The 27,110-nt window shown below is 41.8% G+C and overlaps 1 protein-coding gene across 1 annotated transcript in view; it reads right to left on the bottom strand.

The window, feature by feature from the left end:
• Positions 1-10,932, bottom strand: part of NTF4 (neurotrophin 4) — a 178,747-nt gene extending 167,815 nt beyond the window's left edge. Inside the window, exon 1 of the mRNA XM_073602823.1 lies at positions 10,564-10,932. The gene's annotated coding sequence lies outside the window, so the exon portion shown is untranslated. The remainder of the gene's footprint in view (positions 1-10,563) is intronic.
• Positions 10,933-27,110: the final 16,178 nt, after the last annotated feature.

Genomic DNA, 27,110 nt, shown 5'->3' with positions numbered 1-27,110 from the left:
GAATACACCCCTCACATTTGTGTAAATATTTTATTATATCTTTTCATGTGATAACACTGAAGAAATGACACTTTGCTACAATGTAAAGTAGTGAGTGCACAGCTTGTACACTCATTACTTTAGTGAGTGTACAATGTAAGTTTGCTGTCCCCTCAAAATAACTCAGCACACAGCCATTAATGTCTAAACCACTGGCAAAAAAAGTGAGTACACCCCTAAGTGAAAATGCCCAAAGTGTCAATATTTTGTATAGCCACCATTATTTTCCAGCACTTCCTTAACCCTCTTGGGCATGGAGTTCACCAGAGCTTCACAGGTTGCCACTGGAGTCTTCTTCCACTCCTCCATGATGACATCACAGAGCTGGTGGATGTTAGAGACCTTGTGCTCCTCCACCTTCCATTTGAGGATGCCCCACAGATGCTCAGTAGGGTTTAGGTCTGTTGACATGCTTGGCCAGTCCATCACCTTTACCCTCAGCTTTTTTAGCAAGGCTGTGGTCATCTTGGAGGTGTGTTTGGGGTCATCATCACGTTGGAATACTGCCCTGCAGCCCAGTCTCTGAAGGGAGGGGATCATGCTCTGCTTCAGTATGTCACAGTAAATGTTGGCATTCATGGTTCCTCAATGAACTGTAGCTCCCCAGTGGCGGCAGCACTCATGCAGCCCCCAGACAATGACACTCCAACCACCATGCTTGACTGTAGGCAAGACACACTTGTCTCTGTACTCCTCACCTGGTTGCCGCCACACACGCTTGACACCATCTGAACCAAATAAGTTTACCTTAGTCTCATCAGACCACAGGATATGGTTCCACTAATCCATGTCCTTAGACTGCTTGTCTTCAGCAAACTGTTTGCGGGCTTTCTTGTGCATCATCTTTAGAAGAGGCTTCCTTCTGGGACGACAGCCACGCAGACCAATTTGATGCAGTGTGCGGCGTATGGTCTGAGAACTGACAGGCTGACCCCTCACTCCTTCAACCTCTGCAGCAATGCTGGCAACACTCATATTTCTATTTCCCAAAGACAACCTCTGGATATGACGCTGAGCATGTGCAATCAACTTCTTTGGTCGACCATGGTGAGGCCTGTTCTAAGTGGAACCTGTCCTGTTAAACCACTGTATGGTCTTGGCCACCGTGCTGCAGCTCAGTTTCAGGGTCTTGACAATCTTCTTATAGCCTAGGCCACCTTTATGTAGAGCGACAATTCTTTTTTTCAGATCCTCAGAGAGTTCATTGCCAGGAGATGCCATGTTGAAGTTCCAGTGACCAGTATGAGAGAGTGAGAGCGATAACACCAAATTTAACACACCTGCTCCCTATTCACACCTGAGACCTTGTAACACTAACGAGACACCGGGGAGGGAAAATGGCTAACTGGGCCCAATTTGGACATTTTAACTTAGGGGTATACTCACTTTTGTTGCCAGCGGTTTAGACATTAATGGCTGTGTATTGAGTTATTTTGCGGGGACAGCAAATTTACACTGTTATACAAGCTGTATACTCACTACTTTACATTGTAGCAAAGTGTCATTTCTTCAGTGTTGTCACATGAAAAATATAATAAAATATTTACAAAAATGTGAGCAGTGTACTCATTTCTGTGAGATACTGTACGTACAGTCTATAGTAATGTAAGTTTTCACATTCCTATGCCAGAAATTTCTGTTTGTTTGAAACATAAGGCATTGACACTGCATAGGTTAGTGCATGACCTCTGTCTGTAGTCTGAGAACTGACACTTCCTGTGAACAAAAAAACAAAATATCCCACAACCCTGAGGCCTCTCAGTCTAGTGCTGCTGCAGGGGGAAGCAACTAACATATAGTAGCTTACTATGCTGGCTGTGACTGTTTTATAAAATATTTGTGAAGCAATACAGAGAAATGGCCAAGAATGCATGTGACCCGGAACAAGTAGCTACTTATCCTGCTGTTGAATAGGGACAAGGTAGGTGGATTGATGAATGAACATTGGGAAATAGATCAGCCATGACAGTGCAAACTGCAGCCACAATATGTGAGCTCATTATTATGGTAAGGCAAGGCAAACAACACAGGGACTATAACTTCACTAATACCTATTTAAAATAACAAAAGCATTTGAAAGTGTACAATGTTTTTAACTTTACATAACTAAAAATACAGTGCTAACAATGTAAATAAATATACAATAAAAGAAAAAAATGTGCTTCAAAATTCATCAATCTGTAGCCATATAATTCATAAACAACTGTGCAAATAAAGTGCAAATTTCTCTTGTCATCAATAAAAAGCTTAAATATGTAATCCCCAAATAATCCATGAAATGTAATACTTAAAGTGGTTGTAAAGGCAGAAGGTTTTTTATCTTAATGCATTTTATGCATTAAGATAAAAAGCCTTCTGTGTGCAGCAGCCCCCCTCAGACCTCTAATACTTACCTGAGGTCCCTCTCTGTCCAGCGCTGTCCATGAGTGTCTCAGCCATCCGAGATTCTTCCTCCTGATTGGCTAAGACACAGCAGGGTGCCATTGGCTGTCGCTGCTGTCAATCAAAGTCAGCAAGACAATCAGGGGAGAGAGAGGGCGGGGCCGGGTCAGGGCTCTGTGTCTGAATGGACGCAGGGAGCTGTGACTCAGCTCGGGTGTCCCCATAGCAAGCTGCTTGCTGTGGGGGCACTGAACAGGAGGGAGGGGCCAGGAACACAGAAGAGGCCCCAGAGAAGAGGAGGATCTGGGCTGCTCTGTGCAAAACCACTGCAGCAGAGCAGGTAAGTATAACATGTTTATTATTTTTATGGGGAAAAAACAAGACTTTACAATCACTTTAATGGTGCAGATAAAACCACTTTTCATATAGATGTATTGTGTATTTATTGATTTTTTTTATATGTAGGTGATGTGTAAGAAGAACAAGTGTTTACAAACAAAAAAAAGCTTGAAGAAGTATTTAGGTTAGGTTCACATCTGTGCTGGTGGTGCCGCTGCGGGACCCGCACAAATACCCGCAGCCGCAACCACCTGCACACAGAAATGCGGGACCCGCACAAATACCGGCAGCTGCCCACCTTGGTTCCCATGCAGGCTGCAGGGACTTCTTTCCTGTGTGTCACGTCAACCCGTTCAAGTGGATGGGCTCTTGTGCCTGTGCAAACTGTGGCCTGCATGGCCACACAGGTGTGAACCTAGTCTTAATCAAAAATGTAACATATTGGAGCTTACCAAAGGTTAGATATGGTGGCTGCATTAGCTTTCTTTAATAGACATTTTTTCCTTTATTTTGAACTGGTTGTCCAGACACTAAAATCTCATACACACGATCAGACTTTCCAACGGAAAAATGTTCGATGTGAGCCTGTTGGTGGTAAATCCGACCGTGTGTATGCTCCATCTGACAATTGTTGACGGACTTTCCACCAACAAATGTTGGCTAGCAGGTTTTCAAATTTTCCATTGACAAATGTCTGTTGTTGGATGTTCTGAGCATATGTACAGACGTCTGTCGGACAAAAGTCCAAAGTACAAACATGCATGCTCGGAAGCAAGGACGAGCCAGAAGCAGTCGGTCTTGTAAACTAGCGTTCGTAATGGAGAATTAACATTTGTGACGTGGCAAATTATGAAATCTCGAAATGCAGCACACATTCTCTTCTTCTTTAATGGGATAATATTGAAGCTGCTTTGCTGGTCATACTGATGGAGTTATTGCAAACCAATTTTCAAAGGCTTTTTTTTCTAGTGATATCAAGAATAATATTATTGTGCTTTTTTTTTTTTTTTTTTGGGCAAGTTACCACAACATCATTATCCCCTAGTTTTTAAGATCAAAGATACAACTATGTTGGTGTCCCTTGTCAATTTTACATTGTATTTTTTTAAAAGTAACTGCCTACTCCCAAACTGTCATTTGAATTAAAACACATAGCCAAGTATTATTCTACACAATTTTTTTTTGTGCATTAAAAAAAGAAAACAAATACAATTAGACATGCTATCTGCCAATAGAACTAAAAATTGCATTCTATGCATCCAAAAATATAGAAAATATACCAAATCAAATCATTATTATTCAACCAAAAAAATAACGTCAAAGCAATAACTCCAAGGCCAATAATAAATAACATGTTATCTCCTCCGATTCCACAACATGTCTGGTTGACGAACGGCCGTTCAGAAACAAACTGAAAAGCGCAAAATGAAAAGTGCGAAATGAAAAGTGTGAAATGAAAAGCGCGAATAAACACTCACCAAACTTCTACTAACACAAAATTAGCAGAAGCAGCCCAAAGGGTGGAAGCCAAAAGAGCTGAAAAACAACATAGTACATCACTACGTTCGTATTTGTTGGCCAACAATTGTGTGCCGTGTGTATGCAAGACAAGTTTGGGCCAACACCATTCGGACAAAATTCTACGGTTTTGTTTGCCAACAATCCGATGGTGTGTACGAGGCTTAAGTCTGTTCATTTGTAACTTACTTTTTCAGGCCAAGCTTTCCAGCAAAAGTGGCAGTAAGAGTTGAGACAAACCATTTAACAGTGATGGGGCTTACGATGGTCCACTTTTATTCGTTTATTTAATCCCTTTATCCCAAATGGAACAACTGTTGCTGTAACTTCTAAAAAGTGTTATTGGAGTTTGGCTTCAATTTGTTAATCTAAATCTGCTAGTGCGGCCATAGCAGGTGCGATTTTCTTTCCTGCAACCACAGGTTGCCATCACTACCAGGAAAACACAGTGATTATTGCAAGCGGCTATAACAGCATCTAACAACAATAGCATATAAAATACAACAGATCGATCAACTTGGGAACATTCAGCCTGCCCATTAATGGTTCGAATCTCCACCAGTCCCCGCTGAACCAGCTGAGATTTGAACCATCTATGGCCAGCTGAGCATTACTGAATATGAAACTACTACTTGAAAATGCTGATGTCCAAATGCATTTACTGGCCAGATCACCAGGTGAAAATAAAGGAAAAAATTCTACAAATAATAAGGAAGCCACTACAATTAGGAATTGGTAAGCTGCAATACATAACATTTTTGTTTTGGGGTTTAATACTGCTTGCATGGGATGCCCATTTCCATGAAACAGACAACCTGTTATAATATAACCTCAAGCTCTGTGAAGACTTTGGAAAGTGCGGGTAGAAAATATTTTGGAAAAACCAGTCTAAAAACTTAGAAACAAGTAAGGTTACCATGGATGAGAATTTCGGTTTCATTGGACAGGAGATTGGAATGGAGGGTCAGTTTTAACAACACAAAATTATAGAATCGCAAGTATACTATTTCCAATAATGTAAGAGCAAATTTATAGCAAAACTGGACTTTTCCATGAAGCTCAATTAAGGTGGTACAGATTGGAGATTGGACTTCTACATGGCTGACATGAATAGGCTACTGTAAAGTAATTCATCTATATGATGATCTCAGGTGCAAACACATCCAAATGGTACTATGGTGTGCTTGCAATTATTGCATACTGCAACGATGGCCACAACTACAAAAAAAGAAAAAAATGCACAATAAACTGCAGTAAACACACATTCTAGAACATGAAAAACTTTATGATCACCCATTTTACAAATCTTTCATCCCATATCATACTAGTGACTCAACATCAGAATGGATAAGATTCACCTTACATTCTCCTATGAGGTCTCTCTACCTGCCTGCACCAGGAATGTGATGCTCTATTACTTCTTCCTCACTTGTGATTGAAATACTGCATTTCAACCAGCAACGTCCATTAGGTAGTATTTTCCATGAAGTGTCATCAGCAGCACAATCACGAATGTGTCCTGCTGTTTAATGAAAAACCTGCAATGTGTCTAACCCTTCCGAACTAAAGAAGAGCATCTTATGGGATTGGGACAAATGTCTACAACAGTCTCCTTTGTAACAGAGTGAGCTGACCTTATCATAAGCAAATTCATGACTTTGCAATTTGACAAATTCAAGCTCTTGCTTGGTGTCTACAAAACCACATGCTTCCTTTGACTTGGCCTGTCATCAACAATTATATCTACAGGAAACCACCAAGTGAAGGTCCTGTCATTCTCCTGTCAACATGTTTCATGAACTCTCTTCTCCTATACATTGTCCCTTTCAATCAAACATGCTGGAACCATTGTTAGATGCCTCTCGTAGAAGTGCTGGAGCAGTTCAGTGTTCTGTGCTTTGCCTGTCCTGCATTGCCTCACATAACCTCTTCTACAACTCTGTTTACATAACACAGTAAGCCATATAGGCAATGGGCAGGATATTTCTGACACCATGAGACATTTGTCTTGGGTTTTACAAGGCAGAAGTATATCAACCGGCTCATAACTAATAAATCTCTTTCATTTCCGTGCATTCTCCCATGTGATATATTACAGGTTATTTTTTTTCAAATAGAGTTCAGATAAAACAAATGTTTAGTATATCTTTTCCAAAGCTGCTGTGACGTTCATAGCGCTTCCATTTATTTCCCTTTCGTCTAATCCTTCGCATTTCTTACAATCCAGAAAAGAAGTACAACATAAATAAGGGGATAGACTCTGTTTTTATCCAACGTACTTAAATGTACGTAATGGTAAAATCATTTCAAAGTCATTTTTTTTCCCTGTTTAGTCAGTTAGCTTATGAAAACTGTAGAACGGAGTTAGGAAGACTCCATACTAACGTACTAGTAATAGGGCGTACACACGGTCGGACTTTGTTCGGACATTCCGACAACAAAATCCTAGGATTTTTTCCGACGGATGTTGGCTCAAACTTGTCTTGCATACACACGGTCACACAATGTTGTCGGAAAATCCGATCGTTCTGAACGCGGTGACGTAAAACACGTACGTCGGGACTATAAACGGGGCAGTGGCCAATAGTTTTCATCTCTTTATTTATTCTGAGCATGCGTGGCACTTTGTCCGTGGATTTGTGTACACACGATCGGAATTTCCGACAACGGATTCTGTTGTCGGAAAATTTTATCTCCTGCTCTCCAACTTTGTGTGTCGGAAAATCCGATGGAAAATGTCCGATGGAGCCCACACACGGTCGGAATTTCCGACAACGCGCTCCGATCGGACGTTTTCCATCGGAAAATCCGACCGTGTGTACGGGGCATAAGGCTTATTTTTGAAAAGGAAAACCATTTTGGAACAATTTGCTACAAGAAGCAGCTCCGGTTTTGCTACAGTTTTCAAAAAACGTTGAAATTGGGCAATTAACTATTGTTCTCAATCTTTGTGGGATATCCAAATGAAGGGCTTATTTGCTGGGATATTACACAATTAGGGAGATTTACTAAAACAAGTGCAAAATGTGGTGCAGCTGTGCGTGGCAACCAATCAGCTACTAACTTCAGCTTGTTTAATTAAGCATAGACACATAAAACCTGGAAATGTGTATTGATTGCATGCTTTTTTAGGCTCATCTACTGCCAACAAGCAGCTAAGGATCAGATGATGGGAGGTCAGATCACCCACTGCTTAGGTCTATTGGGGACTCTACACCTGACTTCCCACCACCACCTGCTGCAGCCATTAGAAAGGAGTCACTCCGCCTGTTATTTCATATGAAAGCTCCATTTCACACCTAGGCGATTTGAAACACGGGCGATTCCGCTTGTGATTCAAATCACCTAGGAGTGAATGGAGCCTAAAGAGAATGCAGCAAGCGGAGTTGAACAGCAGAAGGAGTGAGATTCCACAGCTGATTTAAGGGAATCACAAGGGATCTGACCAACTAGATTTAACATTGTTTACAAACGCAGATTTGCACGGTCATTGTCAAACACTTTTTACTCATTCACCTGCAATTTCAAATGTCACTTCACACTAGTTATATAATACACAAGAAGCCCTTTGTGGAGTATAACAAATCCACCAGTCCATAAAAATCCATGGTAGCATTTGCTACATCTAACTCCATGGCCTTCTCTTCTACCAATCCAATCTCACCATTTAGGCTGGGTTCACACTATTGCCGCATGCAGCTCACAGCAGGGATCTGGTGTGTCCCCGTTCACCGTTTCAGGTCCGATTTCAGCCTGAATTTTTGGGCTGAATTCAGACCTGAAATGGACCAAAAGATGCACAGGGCTCCTGTGCAAATTCGCAACAGAGCCGCAGTGGAGGTATGTGAACTGGCTCCATAGAGAGCCGGTGTTCTGCCGAGAAAGTTCCTCTCGGCGGATAAGGACCCCCATCTACTGCGCAGGCGCAGCGCCTGCGCAGTAGGAGCCGGCGGAAATAGCCGAAGCAAAATACAGAAGAAATCAGCTGTACACGGCGCCTGTAAGAGGGCCCCTCGCGGGCTTGCTTCGCTCGCCACGCTTCGGTCACGGCCTCGCTTCGCTCGGCACTTTTTTATTCCCCCTCCAGGTCCACTTGGATGGTGGGGCTTCAGCCTGGACCTAGGGCGCAGGCGCCGTGTACAGCTGATTGAAGATTTTCATCTTTGGCTATTTTCGGCAGCTCCTGGTCATTCGTACTGCGCAAGCGCAGCGCTTGCGCAGTACAGGGGGTAACTTATCCGCCGAGGGAACTTTCTCGGCAAGACACCGGTCATTATCTCCTACCATGCGAATTGGATGCGGTGTATGCGCATGCAATTTGCATAGGTGTAAACCCAGCCTTACACTCCAAGACACATCTCTGTATGCTGGAAAATAGATATGATCCCACAGATTTTTGATCCCTTAATCAATACACCTCCACGTCCCTTTAACCAAATGTCACTATGGCGTTGATTTACTAAATCTGGAGAGTGCAAAATCTGTTGCAGCTCTGTATAGAAACCAATCAGCTTCCAGTTTTTTGGGCAATGCTTAATTGAACAAGCTGAAGTTAGAAGCTGATTGGCTACCATGCACAGCTGCACCAGATTTTGCGCTTGCCAGTTTTAATAAATCACCCCCTATGCTTCTATGGCTAATGACACACAGGCATTTTCTTTTTCTTAGATTAACCATTGCTACAAATCCCTATAGCCAGCAATTAAAAGTGATTTGTAACTAATGATTTCATTGTTAGAGTCGCTGGTGATTTTCTACAGCATTGGGTTGTTCTCCGCTACAAATCTCTATCCTTCAGTGATTTGCAGCTAAGCATAGCTGTGGCTGCAACATTTCATTTCATAGAAAAGCATTAAGAGTGAATGTCGTTGGTGATTTTGCAAATGAGCCGAAATGCTAATATTCGCTGAGTATCAATAATATCACTGTTAGTGATCCCATAGAAAATCATTAGGCAACAAAATGCTGTAACAAAATAAGGGGTAATTGATACAAAAACATCAATTGGGAGATTTACTAAAACTGGAGCCCTCAGAATCCGATGCAGCTGTGCATAGTAACCAATCAGCTTCTAACTTGAGCTTGTTCAATTAAGCTTTATTAATAAATCCTGGAAACTAATTGATTACTATGTAGAGCTGCACCAGATTTTGCACTCTCCACTTTTAGTAAATCCCCCTACAAGTGTCATCAGTCTAATGGTGGCCATGCATGCTTCGATAAATGATCGATTTTCTTTTCTGAATAAAATCTCCTGATAGGAATAACTATAGTCAACAGCCCAATTAATCAATATGCCACATGCAAGGAAAATGATTTATATTGATAGAAGTTATGATCGTAAGTTATTAATCGTATCTCTTTTTCCAGCACGCAATCTCATAATCTAATTGAAATACAATCAAACTCGTAATCAAAGCATCTCAGTAAACAAGTAAAGTCACTGGATGGCCACCAAAATGCCAGGCAGCCATTCAGAATGAAGAACGGGCATAGAGGAAGAGCTTGGTGGATGCAGATCAGATCCAGAATGCAGGAATTCCGCTGCTTTACATGTATGAATTGATTATACACAGAAGAATTACATCTTTATTATACACATATGTATTTATTATTTGCTATAAACATGCGTATTTGCTATACACATGCTTACTTATTTACTATTTATTATACATATACTGAATTTATTGCTGGTTATACAGATACTTATTTTTTTACTTGTTATATACATTTTTTTTTTTACTTCTTGTTATACACATACTTGTTACTTGCTATATACATACTTATTTACATTTTGTTATACACATACTTATTTTTTACTTGTTGTAAACATACTTATTTACGTTTTGTTATACACATACTTATTTTTTACTTGTTGTATAAGTACTTATTTACTTTTTGCTATACACATACTTATTTTTTTACTTGTTGTATACATACTTATTTACGTTTTGTTATACACAAAGGTATTTTTTACTTGTTATAAACATACTTATTTACGTTTTGTTATACACATACTTATTTTACTATTTGTTATACACATACTTGTTGTTTGTTATACACATACTTATTATTTGTTATACACACACTTATTTATACACATACTTATTTATACTTTGTTATACATATATTTATTATACACATACTTATTTATACTTTGTTATACACATATTTATTATTTGTTATACACATACTTTGTTTTATTGTTATACCTATACTGGTTATTTGTGATAGACACAAGTGTAGAGAAAGTTTGCAGAGCTCTCCCCCTCTTTCTTTTCTTACCTTGCTCCAGCAGAGAGTAGGCAGTCGGCTCCTCCAGCACACATGTGATCGGAGAAGAGATCTCAGGGACTTTTGTTTGTGGTAATCCAGGGATGAGATGGGACAGATCAGGGCCGGTGGGGTCACCTCTCCCTCTTTCTCTGGTCTCAGGACACCTTGCTGACAATCCTGGCAGGCAGAGTTGGTGTCAGCAGGCAGGACAGAGCAGTCATTCTTGCCGATCTCCTCCAGGAGAGGTCCCAGCACTGAGCTGCCTCCCTCCCTCCCAGGGACTGATCTCTATACTCCGCACACAGGAGAGAGAGGTCCCAACACAGGCAGGAGGCAGAGACACACTCCACTCACACACACAGATTGTCTTCTGGTGACGTGTCTGCTTCTCCACTCCCCTTTCTGGAGATAATTTCACCCTGATAATAACACCCAGGCCAGTGGGCAAAATACCTGGGTGGGTCTAGTTGTGCTCAGAGGTCCCTGCCTGGGACTTGTGTTCAGTCCTGCCTAGGACTTCCATATTCTTCTTTATCAGCAACCCAGCTCAATGTCTTTATGTAAACTTTACAGTTCATCCAAAAGGTGCTCCTTGGTGTACAACGTGTTGGTTTTATCTGACCCCCCTTTCTGAAAATGTTTCTTACCAATTGCTGAACCTGTGACTTTAATCACTTCAGCCCCGGAAGGATTTGCCCCCTTAATGACTAGGCCATTTTTTGCGATACGGCACTGCATCGCTTTAACTGACAATTGCGCGGTCGTGCGACACTGTACCTAAACTAATGTCATTTTTTTCCCACAAATAGAGCTTTCCTTTGGTGGTGTTTGATCACCTCTGCCGTTTTCATTTTTTTGCACTATAAACAAAAATAGAGCGACAATTTTGAAAAAAAAAGTTAATAAATTTTTTACTTTCTGCTTTAAAACATTTCCAAAAAAAAATTGTAAAAAACCGAATTTATTCATCATCAGTTTAGGCCGATATGTATTCTGCTACATATTTTTGGTTAAAAAAAAATCCCAACAAGCGTATATTGATTCGTTTGCGCAAAAGTTATCGCGTCTACAAAATAGGGGATAGATTTATGGAATTTTTATTATTATTTTTTTTTTCACTAGTACAGTAAAACCTTGGATTGCGAGCATAATTTGTTCCGGAAACATGCTTGTAATCCAAAGCACTTGTATATCAAAGCAAATTTCCCCATAAGAAATCATGGAAAGTCAGATGATTTGTTCCACAACCATTTATTCATAGGTCCTTTAGTTTATAGTCCATATAAAAAGATTATAGCAATGTGATAGGTTGTGTAACCATAAAATGTCCATCCACAAATGGCAGCCTCCACAAGGATTAGAAGCAAAATTCAGCAGGAGCTACAGAGTATAAAAGAGAAGAGATGCGCATCTAAGTGTAGTAATATGGTTACATTTAATGAAGATACAACATTTAGCAACTCACATGGTTCATGATTAACGGCTTCCCGACGGCTCACGCAGATATACTGTGGCAGAAGGGCAAGTACTGGCAGATTAAGGTACCTACAAGAAGCGGCTTGCGGGCGCGCGCACGCCCGCCGGGAGCTCTGTGACCGTGATCGTGGGTCCCGCGGACCCGATGTCCGCAGGGATACCCGCGATTGTCTCACGGTGAGGAAGAACGGGGAGATGCTAATGTAAACAAGCATCTCCCCGTTCTGCCTAATGACACTGTCACTGATCTCTGCTCCCTGTGATCGGGAGTGGCGATCAATGTAGTGTCATACACAGCCCCTCCCCCCACAGTTAGAAACACTCCCTAGGACACACGTAACCTCTACAGCGCCACCCAGAGGTTAACCCCTTCACTGCCAGTGACATTTTTACAGTAATCAATGCAATTTTTTAGCATTGATTGCTGTATTAATGCCAATGGTCCCAAAAATGTGTCAGAATTGTCTGATGTGTCCGCCGTAATGTTGCAGTCACGATAAAAATCGCTAATTGCCGCCATTACTAGTAAAAAAAAATTATTAATAAAAATGCCATAAAACTATCCCCTATTTTGTAGACGCTATAACTTTTGCGCAAACCAATCAATAAACGCTTATTGCGATTTTTTTACCAAAAATATGTAGAAGAATACGTATCGGCCTAAACTGAGGAAAAAAAATGTTTTTTTAATATATTTTTGGGGGATATTTATTATAGCAAAAATTAAAAAACAATGCGTTTTTTTTCTAAATTGTCACTCTTGTTTTGTTTATAGTGCAAGAAATAAAAACCGCAAAGGTGATCAAATACCACCTAAAGAAAGTTCTATTTGTGGGAAAAAAAGGATGTCAATTTTGTTTGGGAGCCACATCGCACGACCGCACAATTGTCAGTTAAAGCCACGCAGTGCCGAAACGCAAAAAGTGCTCTGGTCTTTGGCCAGCAAAATGGTCCGCCTCTCACCGCTGTCAGTCTGCAGTGGTGACCGGGAAGATTACCCTTGCAGTAGAGCGATCTGAGAGCGAGGCTTGGAGAGCTCATGGAGCGCAGCGTGGAAGGGATGACATTGATGGCGGTGCGGAGGATGGTCTATGTGGACAGCTTTACCCCGGATGCCTTCATACTTAGATATGCCTGTTTTAATCATCAACCATGTGAGTTTCTTGTGTTTCTTTTTAATGGCCATCGAAATGTTCTAAATGTTGTACCTTCATTAAATGTAACCATATTGCTACACAAATGCCTCGTTTCCACTGAGCGGATCGGTTCGGTTTGGTTCGGTACGGTACGCTATTTTGGGTGTTTCCATTATGAAAGTGGCCCATACAACCGAACCGAACCGTTCCATTCAGGGTCCTGCTTCAGATGTGAGGCCATAGAAAATGGAACGGTTCGGTTAGGGCGGAGCTACGATACATTCCACTGATTGGCTGACAGAAAACCCTCTGCTGTGCTATGCTGAGGCATTTTTTCTAAACCCTGTATGGCCCCTTGTGGTCTCACTTGCGGTGGAAATGCTCACCAGAATAGACCGGACCATTCTAGGCCATTCAAACTGTACCGACCCGAACCGATCCGCTCAGTGGAAACGAGGCATTAGAGGCGCCTCTCTTCTGATTTTATACTCAGTTGTGACGTGACGCTACTTGTATATCAAGACATCACTTGTTTATCAAGTCAATATTTATAAAGAAATTTTGCTTACCTTGCAAAATACTCTCAAACCAAGTCAGGGTTTTACTGTAATGGCGGCGATCAGTGATTTTTAGCGGGACTGCGACATTGCAACGGACAGATTAGACACCTAACTGACATTTTTGACACTTTCTTGGGAACCAGTGACATTATTACAGTAATCAGTGCTAAAAATACGCACTGTTATTGTACTAATGACACTGGCAGGGAAGGGGTTAACATCAGGGGCGATCAATGAGTTAAATGTGTTCCCTCAGTAAGTTTCTTAACTGTATGGGGGACTGTGTGACTGGGGAAACACACAAATCCGTCTTCATGCATAGCAGAAAGATAGGATCTGTGTGATCTCCCCTGTCAGAACAGAGATTTGCCTTGTTTACACAGGCAGATCCCTATTCTGTCACTGCGGGGAACGATCACGGGTGCCTGGACCCACTGATTGGCTCCCCGCACACGCAGCCACAAAAGTGAGTTCCCGAGCTGATGTATATCTATGGCGATTCGCAGGATCGTGCTACCTTGCCGCAGTATAACGACGGCGGCTGATCGGCAAGCGGTTAAAGCCCAACTCTGGGCAAAACAGAAAAAAAAATACCCTTTCACTTTTTTGCGATTTCAGGTGCAACGTGCATAGACATGTGTGCATAAAGTCACACAGATGTCAGGCAAGTTGCACCTGAAATCACAGTGACCTGCGGCTTTGAAATCGTGCTAGTTCAAGTGAAGTTGCATTCAGAGCCAGTTCACACTGGCTTTTTCTGCCTCAAAAATGCATGGAAAGTAGGTCATTTGATTTTCAATTTCATAGTTCACACCAGTGCTTGCAGTTCCAGTGCGTTCCAGAAAAAAAGTAGAACATGCTGCATTTTTCCTGCACTGGACTGTACTGGAATCCTCAGAAAACGCATCAAAAATTGCACTGAAACGCACGTGTCCTTTTTTAAGGTTGAGAAAAAAGAAGGGGAAAAATGCACTGGACTGTATCAAAAATGCACCAAAAACGCGCATGCAGAAAAGCACCTGGATCACATCTGGACTGCGTTTCTATGGTATGAACTGGCCCTCTTACAGAGATTGTACAATTAGATTGTATAGTGTATGGGCAGGTTAAGTCTAGGTGTGCAGAAATATAGGGATTGATTTACTAAAGGCAAATAGACTGTGCACTTTGCAAAGTTTTGCAGTTGCCCTCCGCAAGTGCAGTTGCTCCAGAGTTTAGTAAATGAGGTAAAGCTTCACTTGCAAAGAATACCCAATCACATGCACGGAAAATAAAAAAAAACAGCATTTTTGCTTGCACATGATTGGATGATGGAAGTCAGCAGAGCTCCTGCTCATTTACTAAGCTCCTGAGCAACTGCTCTTGCAGAGTGCAACTAGACTTTGCAAAGTGCACAGTCTATTTGTCTTTAGTAAATCAACCCCAAAGTGTAATACCTTATTCTTTAAAAAAAGTAAAGATGGCTAGATGGTACCAGAGGATACAGCACCTCATCCCCTAAATAATCAAACGTTAAATGGGTGTGTGGACAAGGGATTATAGCGGTGCTAATCTTCCTGACCCTAGCACCGCTATAATCCCTTGTCCACACACCCATTTAACACCTTATTCTTTACTCCAGCAAGGTCCCTCCAGCTATGCAATCAACCCCAAAAAGCCTTCTATGTGAGGGCGTACCTACAGGGGTCGTAATTGCAATCCAGTCCCATGCTGCAGGGTGCCTGTGTGCCCCCCCTGTAGACCTGAATAGGAAGAGTGGCGGAGGTGGCATATTGAGGAACCAATCACTTGATTTTCCTCCTGCAGCCACTGAATTCCTGCGGGAGGGAGAAGAGGAGAAGCGGGCATTCAGCGGCTGCAGACGGAAAATGGAGAGATCAGTTTCTATGAAGCCACCTCTGCTGCTCCTCCTGTCCAGCTTCTTTCTGCTGCCGCCGCTGCCTGTACTCCAGGGGAGGAGGAGAGGACACCACAGCCCCGCTACACGAGTGGGTGAGTACCGTTCGCCCACACGTGGGGGGGTGCTGTCAGTGCTTAGTGCCACGCCGCCACTGGGGGGGGTGTTGTTTGTTTCCCGTCCCCCCAAAAAGAAGAACCCATCAACCACCACTGGACAGAGTCATTCATTTTGGCCCCGCTAGACCCTAGTGGGAGTGCCTATAAATCACGCTGAAAAAGTGAATTAAAAAACAAAATAAAAATCAATCAAACCTAAAATACCTGTACAAACACTAAAGAACATCCTGAACAAAGACACTCAGCTCAAGTATGAATGGGGCCGTATACTTTGAGTCACTGACACACAACAAGTATGAACATATAGGACCCCATAAACCAGGGGTGTCCAAACTTTTTTCAAAGAGGGCCAGATTTGATCAAGTGAACATCTGTGAGGGCTGACCATTTTGCTTGACATTCTTTGAACCATTAAAATTAAATGCAAATAAACTAATACACTGCCCAACAAGAATTTTCTTGCCTTTGTGGCTGTGTGTAGTGAAGAGTCTAAGGATGAGCTCGGGCGTGGTATTTGGATATACCGTATTGATCGCTGTATAACACTCACTTTCACTTTAAGTTTCGGAATATTTTTTTAATTTTAACCACTTCCCGCCCGCCCTATAGCGGATTGACGTCCGGGAAGTGGTTGTGTTATCCTGACTGGACGTCATATGACGTCCAGCAGGATAACATGCCGCAGCGCGCCCCCGGGGGCGCGCATCGCGGCGATCGGTGGAGCGGTGTGTCAGTCTGACACACCGCTACACTGATCTTGGTAAAAAGCCTCCGGCGGAGGCTCTTTACCACGTGATCAGCCGTGTCCAATCACGGCTGATCACGCTGTCAATAGGAAGAGCCGTTGATCGGCTCTTCCTCACTCGCGTCTGACAGACGCAAGTAGAGGAGAGACGATCGGCGGCTCTCCTGGCAGGGGGGGTCTGCGCTGATTGTTTATCAGCGCAGCCCCCCCTCAGATCACCCCACTGGACTACCAGGGATGCCACTAGGACCACCAGGGAAGGGGCCCACAAATGGGCACTGATTGGCACTATTATGTCCATGATATGCCCAGATCTGCCCAGCAATGCTCTATCAGTGCCACCTGTCATTGCCCATCTGTGCCACCTGTCATTGCCCATCTGTGCCACCTGTCATTGCCCATCTGTGCCACCTGTCATTGCCCATCAGTGCCACCTGTCAGTGCCCATCTGTGCCCATCAGTGCCCACCTATCAGTGCCCATCAGTGCCACACATCAGTGCCACACATACGTACCCATCAGTACCACCCATATATACCAATCAATGCCACCTACGAGTGCCCATCAGTGCCGCCTATGTGTGCCCATCGGTGCCACCTATGAGTGCCCATCAGTGCCGCATACCAGTGCCACCTATCAGTGCCCATCAGTGCCACCTATCAGTGCCCATCAGTGCCGCCTATCAGTGCCCATCATCAGTGCCCGTTAGTGCCACCTCATCAGTGCCACCTCATTGGTGCCACCTCATCGGTGCCCATCAGTGCCGCCGTATCAGTGCCCATCTGTGCCGCCGTATCAGTGCCCACTATTGAAGGAGAAAGCGTACTTATTTACAAAAAAATTTAACAGAAACAAAGAAAAACTTGTTTTTTTTCGAAATTTTCGGTCTTTTTTTATTTGTTGCGCAAAAAATAAAAACCGCAGAGGTGATCAAATACCACCAAAAGAAAGCTCTATTTGTGGGAACAAAATGATAAAAAATTTGTTTGGGTACAGTGTAGCATGACCGCGCAATTGTCATTCAAATTGCAACAGCGCCGAAAGGTGAAAATTGGGCTGGGCGGGAAGGTGTCTAAGTGCCTGGTATTGAAGTGGTTAAATAAAGGACTGTGAAGCAAAATAGGGGTCAGTGCCCATCAATGCAGCCTCAATGCAATACTCAATGCAAATAGACTGTGTACTTTGAAGGTGCAGTTGAACTCATTTTCGTTAGTAAGTGTAATGAGGTAAAGCTTCACTTTGTAAATACTACCCAAACAAGTGCAAGGTAAAAAAAAAACATTTCCACTTGCACATGATTGGATGATAGAAAGCAGCAGAGCTTTTCCACATTTACATGAGCTCTGTTGAAAATGAGTGCAACTGCACTTTCAAAGTGCACAATCTATTTGCCTTTTGTAAATCCACCCTAAAATGTTTACACAGGACTGGGTTAAGAAAACAAAAATGGAATGGGAAAGGGTGTATGAAAAACAAGCTTAAAGTGGAGTTCCACCCACTTTTACAACTCTTCAGCATACCTCGTTAAACTGCGCACTGTAAACGAATTGGATATTTTTAAATTTTTTTTCTCAGCACCTACTGTATATCTGCTGTATTCATTTTTTACTTCCTCCTCCCTGGCCGTGGCCCATTGCATCATTTCCTGTTTGCAATGCCTTCTGGGAAGGGGCGGCAACTTCCTCTGACACTGCCGTTGCTATAGAAACCTGACCTGAAACCTTTTACACTGCTTGTGCTGCACTGAGCATGTGTGAGATCTGCAAGTATGAGATCCAGGAAGAAATACAGTCTGGCTTCAGATGCCCAGACTTAAGATGGCCACGGCCTGCTGTAAGTTTATAAAATAACAAACTACTGCTATAAACTAACAAAACAGACCTTAGTTTATAGACTAACTTTACTAGAATACATTAAGCTTGTGTATTATAGGGGTATTTTTATTTAAAAAGTATAATTTCGGCCGGAACACCACTTTAAGTAATTACATCAACTGATGTCTGCTATTCAACCTAACAACCTATTAGGCAGCTTTATTACCTTATCGTAAAATAGTTTAGCCTGTAGAAAACAGAATACGCATTCCTGGTTGAAACTCTGTGCCAGTTGAGTCAAATTTAAGGCCTCATACACACAGGACATAAAAAATTTGGTATTTGACTTTTTTTTCAGCCTCTAAATGCCCCTCTATGTTAAAGTGATTGTAAACCCTTTACAACCACTTTTTGCTACAGGTAGGCCTATCATTAGGCTTACCTGTAGCTACCCCGGATATCTCCTAAACCTGCACGGTTTAGGAGATATCCCCTGTATTTGCATGTGCCAACGTCATTGGCACATGCGCACTGAAGCATTGGTAGTACGTGCCACTGCTTCAGTTAGACTGTGCTGTTACTGGCGGCTTCCGCGCGCATGCGCGGGAGTGACGTCATCGCAGCTCCAGCCAATCACAGCGCCGCAGCCCGCGATACCCGGAAGTAACTCTGGGAGCGATGTTGCCGGCCGGAGTGGGGTACAAGGACGGCTGCAGGGGCTTCGATCTCAGGTAAGTAATTCATGATGAGCTGGTATGCTATACATACTAGCTCATTATGCCTTTGTCTTGCAGGTTTTTTTTTTCTTTTTTACTAGGGTTTACAACCACTTTAACCTATTTACAGGTGTATTATAAGAGGATCGTTTAGAGGCTGAGAAACAAAAAAGGCACCACTGAATCCTGGAGGTCAATATAACGGCCAGACAAATAGCATTTTCAGAACAAAAAAAACCCACAGTAGGATCCCACAAATTACTCTCATGATGTTTAGAATCCTTCACTGATGTTTTGTTGCAGATCCCAGTCTCATTTAGCAAAATTTTGTTACGAAAAATTGGATGTACACAGGACATGCAATTTGTCTATCTATTGTATGTGATATGACATACCTTAGGATATCTGATTATACATATTTTAGAACTCACAACCTCCACGGAAGCAGACTTGTTCTGCAAAACACTAAATAGGTGTACTAATTTACTAAGTTACTAAAATAGGAGAGTGCAGGAGAGTGCAAAATCTAGTGCAGTTCTGCATAGAAACCAATCAGCTTCCAATTTTTTTGGTAAAGCTTAAAGCAGTATTAAACCCTCGTTTTTTTTTCCACTTAAAATAACAAACATGCCTATACTTACCTGCTCTGTGCAACGCTTTTTGCAAAATGCCTCGATCCTCTTCTTTTGGGGTCCCCCACCGACGCTCCAGGCCCCTCATCTTCAGGAGGGTTCCCTCCCATGGAAAGCTGCATTCCTTGGGGGCACCCATGTGTTCCGCTGCTGCATCCATTGACACAGACAGCAGGACTCGCCCCCCCCCCCCCTCACACACCCATGTCAAAGATTTTGATCGACAGGAGTGGGAGCCAATGGCAGGAGGGAGACAGCGGCGGGAGCCTGTGCTCTCATGCACATTGCTGGATCCGACTAAGGTAAGAAAAAGGGAGGGCTGCAGCATCGAAGGTTTTTCACCTTAATGCATAGAATGCATTAACCACTTCAGCCCCAGAAGGATTTACCCCCTTAATGACCAGGCCATTTTTTGTGATACGGCACGGCGTCGCTTTAACTGACAGTTGACTCCAAAGACATGCTGGTAGATTAATTGGCTCCTGTCTAAATTGGCCCTAGTATATGTGAGTTAGGGACCTTAGATTGTAAGCTCCTTGAGGGTAGGGACCAATGTGAAAGTACAATGTATATGTGAAAGCGCTGTGTAAATTGATGGCGCTATATAAGTACCTTAAATAATAATAAAAATAATAATAATTGCGTGGTCGTGCAATGTCATACCCAAACAAAATGTATGTCCTTTTTTCCCCACAAATAGAGCTTTCTTTTGGTGATATTTGATCACCTCACCTCTTTTATGCTATAACCAAAAAAAGACCGACAATTTTGAAATGAAAAAATAATATTTTTTACTTTTTGCTATGATAAATATCCAAAAAAATAAAAAAAAATAAAAAAATTTCTTAATCAGTTTAGGCCAATATGTATTCTTCTACATCTTTTTGGTAAAAAAAATCACAATAAGCGTATATTGATTGGTTTGCGCAAAAGTTATAGCGTCTACAAAATAGGGAATAGATTTATGGCATTTTTTTGTGTTTTTTTTTTTTTTTATACTAGTAATGGCGGTGATCAGCGATTTTTAGTGGGACTGTGACATTGCGGCGGACAGATCAGACACTTTTGACACTTTTTTGGGACCAGTGACATTTATACAGCGATCAGTGCTATAAAAATGCACTAATTACTGTATACATGACACTGGCAGGGAAGGGGTTAACACTAGGGGGCGATCAATGGGTTAAATGTGTTCCCTAGGGAGTGATTCTAACTGTGGGGGGAGGGGACTGACTGGTAGTACAGAGATTGCTGTCCCTGATCACTAGGAACAGACGATCACTCGGGATCTGTTTGTTTACATTGATGACCTGCCGTAGTATAACTGCGGCGGCTGGTCGGCAAGTGGTTAAGGTGAAAAACCTTAAGGCTTTAGAACCACTTTAACCACTTGACATCCGCGCTATAGCCGAATGACGGCTACAACGCGGACCTGAATTCCCGGGAGGCCGTCATATGACAGCCTCCCCTGTGCACGCGCCAGGGTGCGTGTGGAGCGCGCTGTGATCACCGAGTCACTGAGACTCAGGTGATCACCGATCCGACTAAGGGGCCGGTCCCGGCCCCTTACCATGTGATCAGCTGTCAGCTAATGACACTAATGACAGCTAATGACTCCTCACGCTGAGAAAAAAAAGCCGATCACCGACCTATCAGCAAGGGACATCAGTCCTGAAGAGGAAGAGGCAATTCTGCCTCATATGTGCCACCAGTACCCCCTGCCAGTGCCACCTGCCATTGCCACCTGACAGTGCCCAAGGTGCCCACCAGTGCCACCTATCAAGGCCCATGAGTGCCACCGATCAATGCCTACAAGTGCCACCTATCAATGCCCACAAGTGCCACCTATCAATGCCCACCAGTGGTGCCAGTTAGTGCCACCTAGCAGTGCTGCCTATCAGTGTAACTGATCAGTGCCCATTATTGCCACCCATCAGTGCCCATCACTGCTACCCATCAGTGCCCATCACTGCCACCTATCGGTGCCCATCAGAGGCCGCCTCATCAGCGTACATCAATGAAGGAGAAAAATTACCTTTTTAAAAATTTTATAACAAAATATAAAAAAAAAAATGTTTTATTTTTTTAAATTCGGTCCTTTTACATTTTTTTAACAAAAAATAAAAACCGCAAAGGTGATCAAATACCACCAAAAGAAAAGCTCTACTTGTGGGAAAAAAAATTATAAAAATGTCATTACGGTGTTGTATGACCGCGCAATTGTCATTCAAAGTGCGTCAGCACTGAAAGCTGAAAATTGGTCTGGGCAGGAGGGGGGTTTAAGTGCCCAGTAAGCAAGTGGTTAATTGAACAAATTGAAGTTAGAAGCTGATTGGCCACTTGGTTGATTCATTAAAACTGGAGAGTGCAAAATTTGGTGCAGCTGTGCATGGTAGCCAATCAGCTTCCAACTTCAGCTTGTTCAATCAAGCTTTGACAAATAACTTGGAAGCTGATTGGTTTCACTGCAGAGCTGCACCAGATGTTGCACTCTGGTTTTAGTAAATTAATCCCATAGTTTATTATATCCCAGCAGCAAAGATGTAAAAATGATTCAACAGTGGACTATTGGATAGAAAAATCTTTATCAACATGGTTGATTGCTGGTGATATGATGATGAGATATTACCAGGAGGTTATATGAACAAAAATAGGGTTGGTGTGTTGTACAACAGTTTCTATTAGTTTGATTTTATTCTGAATTGCTAATACATATAAATAGTAGTCATTGGATATTTTGTTTAGACATCGGTACCATATTATCATTGGTATCCTTTATGTCCTCAGATTGTGCTAATAAATTCTCTGTACAACTGGAATGGTAATGCGAACACATTAATATTTATTTTTGAATATGATTTCTTTAATGACCCAATCACACCATTCTGCTGCCGTAATACACTTTTACCACAACGCAGGGTAACACATGTGATGTGTGTTGGGGCGTTCTGATGCCATTCAGTGTGACTGGATTCATTCTGAACATTTGTGTGCATTGCACCTAACACATGGTAACGTAATACTATGCTCTGCGCTGCATTGACCACATTTACTGCTGCTCCAATTTTCAGTCTGCATTGTCAGCCCATTGACATGAATGGGCTGCTTTAACAAAATTCAAGTACTTTTAACTGAGGTGCGTTTAAAGAACCACAGCAGACTGCCCCTTAGAGTTACATTTCAGGGTTAGCGATTAGGAATTAATTTTGGGATTAGGATTTAGACTGGATTCACATATTTCTGTGCATGGTTTCCTGTGTTTTTACATGCGTTGTCATGCATTCAGTAGCCAAAAAGAATACAAATGCTATTTTTTCATGTGTTAAGCCACATTGATAGTCCATTTAAACTTAATACGCTGCCTTAATGCTCCTCTATTTAAATTTTGGGGGTGTAAATAAACCGTAAGGGTCAGTTTAAGGTTAAGGGTCAGTTTTCTATCACCACTTATTTCTGCAATGCGCCAAGAGCTACCTGGTGCCAGGATGTCTGTTGTGGTTGTAATGTATCCATGAAGATACTGTAATCAACTCTAAAATTGGCTGAATTGAGTGGACAGTTTAATCCTTCCTTACCGGTCCTACTATATGGCCAAATTCATAATTATGTGTGACATAGTTGCGCTGTTTAATGACCACAAGTAATTGTGGTCATTGTAATAAATGGCAATGCAAGTGCACAGTTGCCAAATTAAAAAAATAAATAAATAGGAGGGTCATCTTTAACGATGGCATGGCCAAAAGTGAGTGTGACCAATAAAGTGGGGGCAACTCCGCAGCATTTGGCTTATAGAATGCCACCTATTAAAAGAAAGTGGAGTAAAACAAGTCCCACCATTGATGTCAGTAGAATGAACCCATCAGTATCAGCAGAATAAAATAAGTTCCATATTGCTGGCGTCACTTGGAGGAAAATATACCCCATAGTTAGTGTGTGGGGGAAATAAATTAAGTCCCGTCATGGACTGAAATACAAGACGCCAATCTGGAACCTATCATTATACATGGGATAGGATTCACACCAGTTTTAGCTTGAATCATTTAATATTGAAAGCATATGTCAACGCTTGATTAAGATGTATCTCAAGGAGATGAGCGTCAACCTGCATTGGCACTGGATCTGTGTAAAAATGTGACTTTAGCCAATGCTTTATAAAAAAATTTGAATAAAAAAAGGGGAGAAGTTTTGTCAAGTAATTGCTGCTTGTGTCACTATTAAGCCAGCCATACATGTATCGAAATTCAGCTGGTTCAGGACCGGCCAAATTTCAAAACATATATGGTCAGACTGATTGTACCTAAGCCGATCCAATGACTGACTTTGGTACAACTAGCCTGTCGGATTTTTCTACGTGTGAATACTGCCAGTGGTTATAGCCGCTAGCAGTCATTTTTGTATTCTGCTGGCCAAGAAGACTCCCCGAACTCCCCTGTCAGCAGAATATAATAGTGCTGCAGGAGTCAGGTTGGGACCATTGCTTTTTAATATATTAAATGATAAAAATGGGATTAAAAGTACAATTTAAGTCTTTGCAGATGACACTATGCTATGCGGTGGAATAACATCCTTACAGGATGTCTACAACTTACAAGCCGGCCTCAATGGACTGTTTAATTGGGCAGCTAGGTGGCAAATGAGGTTTAAATGTTAATAAAGTAAAGTAAAGTTATGCACTTGGAGGCCAATCAAGAGATATGGGCAAATCAAGGGATTTTCTTTCTTTTACCCGTGGCAGAAGGAAAGAAAATCGATTCATCTATGGGCTGCCTGAGGGGAGTTCTTATTGTTTCCTGTCCTGCTTAACCTCACAAAAACTGAGGTTAAAATTTAGTGTTCATAGTCTTTCAACGTACACTATAATCTGCCAACATGCAATCTGACAAGGAATAATCATGTTTAAAACCTTTGTCTGATCTTCTAATGCTTAGTAGGGTCAAATCAACAATTGTTTTCGACCATAGTGACAAGAAAATTTGAAGGAGCAGGATGGAAAGTTTTATTTAAATGTTTGAAAGTCTAACTGTGAAAGTGATTTTCGTTTGGGGGAAATTGCACATAATGTAATGCACAGGTTTTAGACTCCTGTTTAATGTGTGGAATTCCATTCAAGTAACAGGTCTGGAAAAAATGTTCAGGACTTTCGAGTGAAATTAGTTGATTCAATGATGGCAAGATCATATGCTCTGACAAACAATGTTTCAGAATTTCTCTTTGAGTACTGAAATTCTACTGAAGTATACATAAGAGGAGTCAGTGCAAGAAAAGCCTGTTGGTGGTCTGATCAGCAGAGGCGCCCAAAATGGTTAATTCAAACAACAGGCATGAGTTATCTAGTATCAGCTGGTAGTGTGCTCTACTTGGGAAATACTCTTTACCAGCCACTAGGTGGGGTATAGATTTGTGGCAGTAATGTCATCTAGGTGCATCACATGTGGCTGTGGAATGGCTGTGAACGTGATATACTTGGATTTTGCACAGTTCCTCACACACGGCTAATGTGTAAGCTAAAGTCTACAGGCTTGGAAAAATCAGTTTGTAAATGGATAGAAAACTGGCTAAAAGACAGAATTCAGAGAGTTGTGGTTAATGATTCTTACTCTGAATGGTCTAAGGTTACTAGTAGCGTATCCCAAGGTTCAGTGATGGGACCATTACTTTTTAATATATTAAATGATAAAAATGGGATTAAAAGTACCATTTCAGTCTTTGCAGATGACACCAAGCTATGCAGTGGAATAACATCCTTACAGGATGTCTACAACTTACAAGCCGGCATTAATATACTGATTAATTGGGCAGCTAGGTGGCAAATGAGGTTTAAATGTTAATAAATGTAAAGTTATGCATTTGGGGGCCATAAATATATGTGCATCATATATACTAGGGGGAGTACAACTGGGGGAATCAATGGTGGAGAAGGATCTGGTTTTGGTAGATCATAAGCTTAAGAATAGCATGCAATGTTAAGCTATTGTTTCCAAAGAGAGAAAAACCCTTTTTGTATTAAGAGAGGTATGAACTCCAGAGAGAGAGATATCATTTTGTCCCTGTACGAATCATTAGTAAAACCTCATCTGGAATATGCAGTTCAGTTTTGGGCACCAGTTCTCAAAAAGGATATCGGGGAACTGGAGAAAGTGCAGAGAAGGGCAACCAAACTAATAAGAGCCATAGAGGAGCTCAGCTATGAGGAAAGATTAGAGGAACCAAACTTATTTTCCCTTGAGAAGAGGAGATTAAGGGGGGGATATGATCACCATGTATAAATACATAAGTTGTCCAAATAGTGAACTTGGTGTAGAGTTATTCACTTTGAAGTATAACTATAGGTAAGTATTTTTTGGATAAATTGGAGAGGGATTAGAACACCTGTCAGTTTTTATTGCTGTCTGTGCCCTTGGTAAGGAGATTAACCCTCTCTGTTTGTCTTGTTTACCATTATCATTGAAAGTGAAAGCAAAAGAAAATCCAAAATTTTGGGTTGTTCCCAAAAAAGTAATAGAGGGCAAATCTTCCAATGGGGACACTTGTTCTGAAGACCTGGGGGTCCTCAAGGAATTCCCTGTTAGGCTATGTGAAGGTAAGTTTCCCCAATCAGACACAGATGACGAAAACAAATCTGACAGGACCCTCCCTTACTCCATACAAAATAAAAAAAAAAAGTTTTGCCTATAGTTCTACTTTAGGTCATCTCAGAGGACAAAGGGCACGCTTTACGTCTGGAGGAAAAGAGCTTTAACCTGCAAATACATAGTTACATAGTTAGTCAGGTTGAAAAAAGACACAAGTCCATCCAGTCCAACCAATAAAAAAAAAAAAAAATCATACAATCCCATATATACACAACAATCTTTCACCCACAGTTGATCCAAAGGAAGGTGAAAAACTCCAGCAAAGCATGATCCAATTTGCTACAGCAGGGGAAAAAATGTCTTCCTAATCCCCCGAGAGGCAATCATATTTTCCCTGGATCAACTTTACCTATAAATGTCAGTATCCAGTTATATCATGTACATTAAGTAAAGAATCCAGGACTTTTTTAAAGCAATCTACTGAGCTGGTCAGACCCACCTCTGGAGGGAGTCCATTCCACATTTTCACAGCTCTTACTGTGGACGAACCTTTCCATATTTGGAGATGAAATATTTTTTCCTCTAGACGTAAAGAGTGCCTCCTTTTCCTCTGACCTTAAAGTGAATAACTCTACACCAATTTCACTATATGGACCACTTATGTATTTATAAATGTTGATCATATCCCTCCTTAATCTCCTCTTCTCAAGAGAGAATAAATTCAGTTCCTCTAATCTTTCCTCATAGCTGAGCTCCTCCATGCCTCTTATCAGTTTGGTTGCCCTTCTCTGCACTTTACTTTCTCCAGTTCCCCGATATTCTTTTTGAGAACTGGCGCCCAAAACTGAACTGCATATTCCAGATGAGGTTTTACTAATGATTTGTATAGG

Source organism: Aquarana catesbeiana, linkage group LG10 (genome assembly GCF_042186555.1).
Source record: "Aquarana catesbeiana isolate 2022-GZ linkage group LG10, ASM4218655v1, whole genome shotgun sequence".
In the NCBI taxonomy this organism is placed as follows: domain Eukaryota; kingdom Metazoa; phylum Chordata; class Amphibia; order Anura; family Ranidae; genus Aquarana; species Aquarana catesbeiana.
Note: the sequence above shows the minus strand (reverse complement) of the source record. Positions and strands in the feature narration are given on the sequence as shown.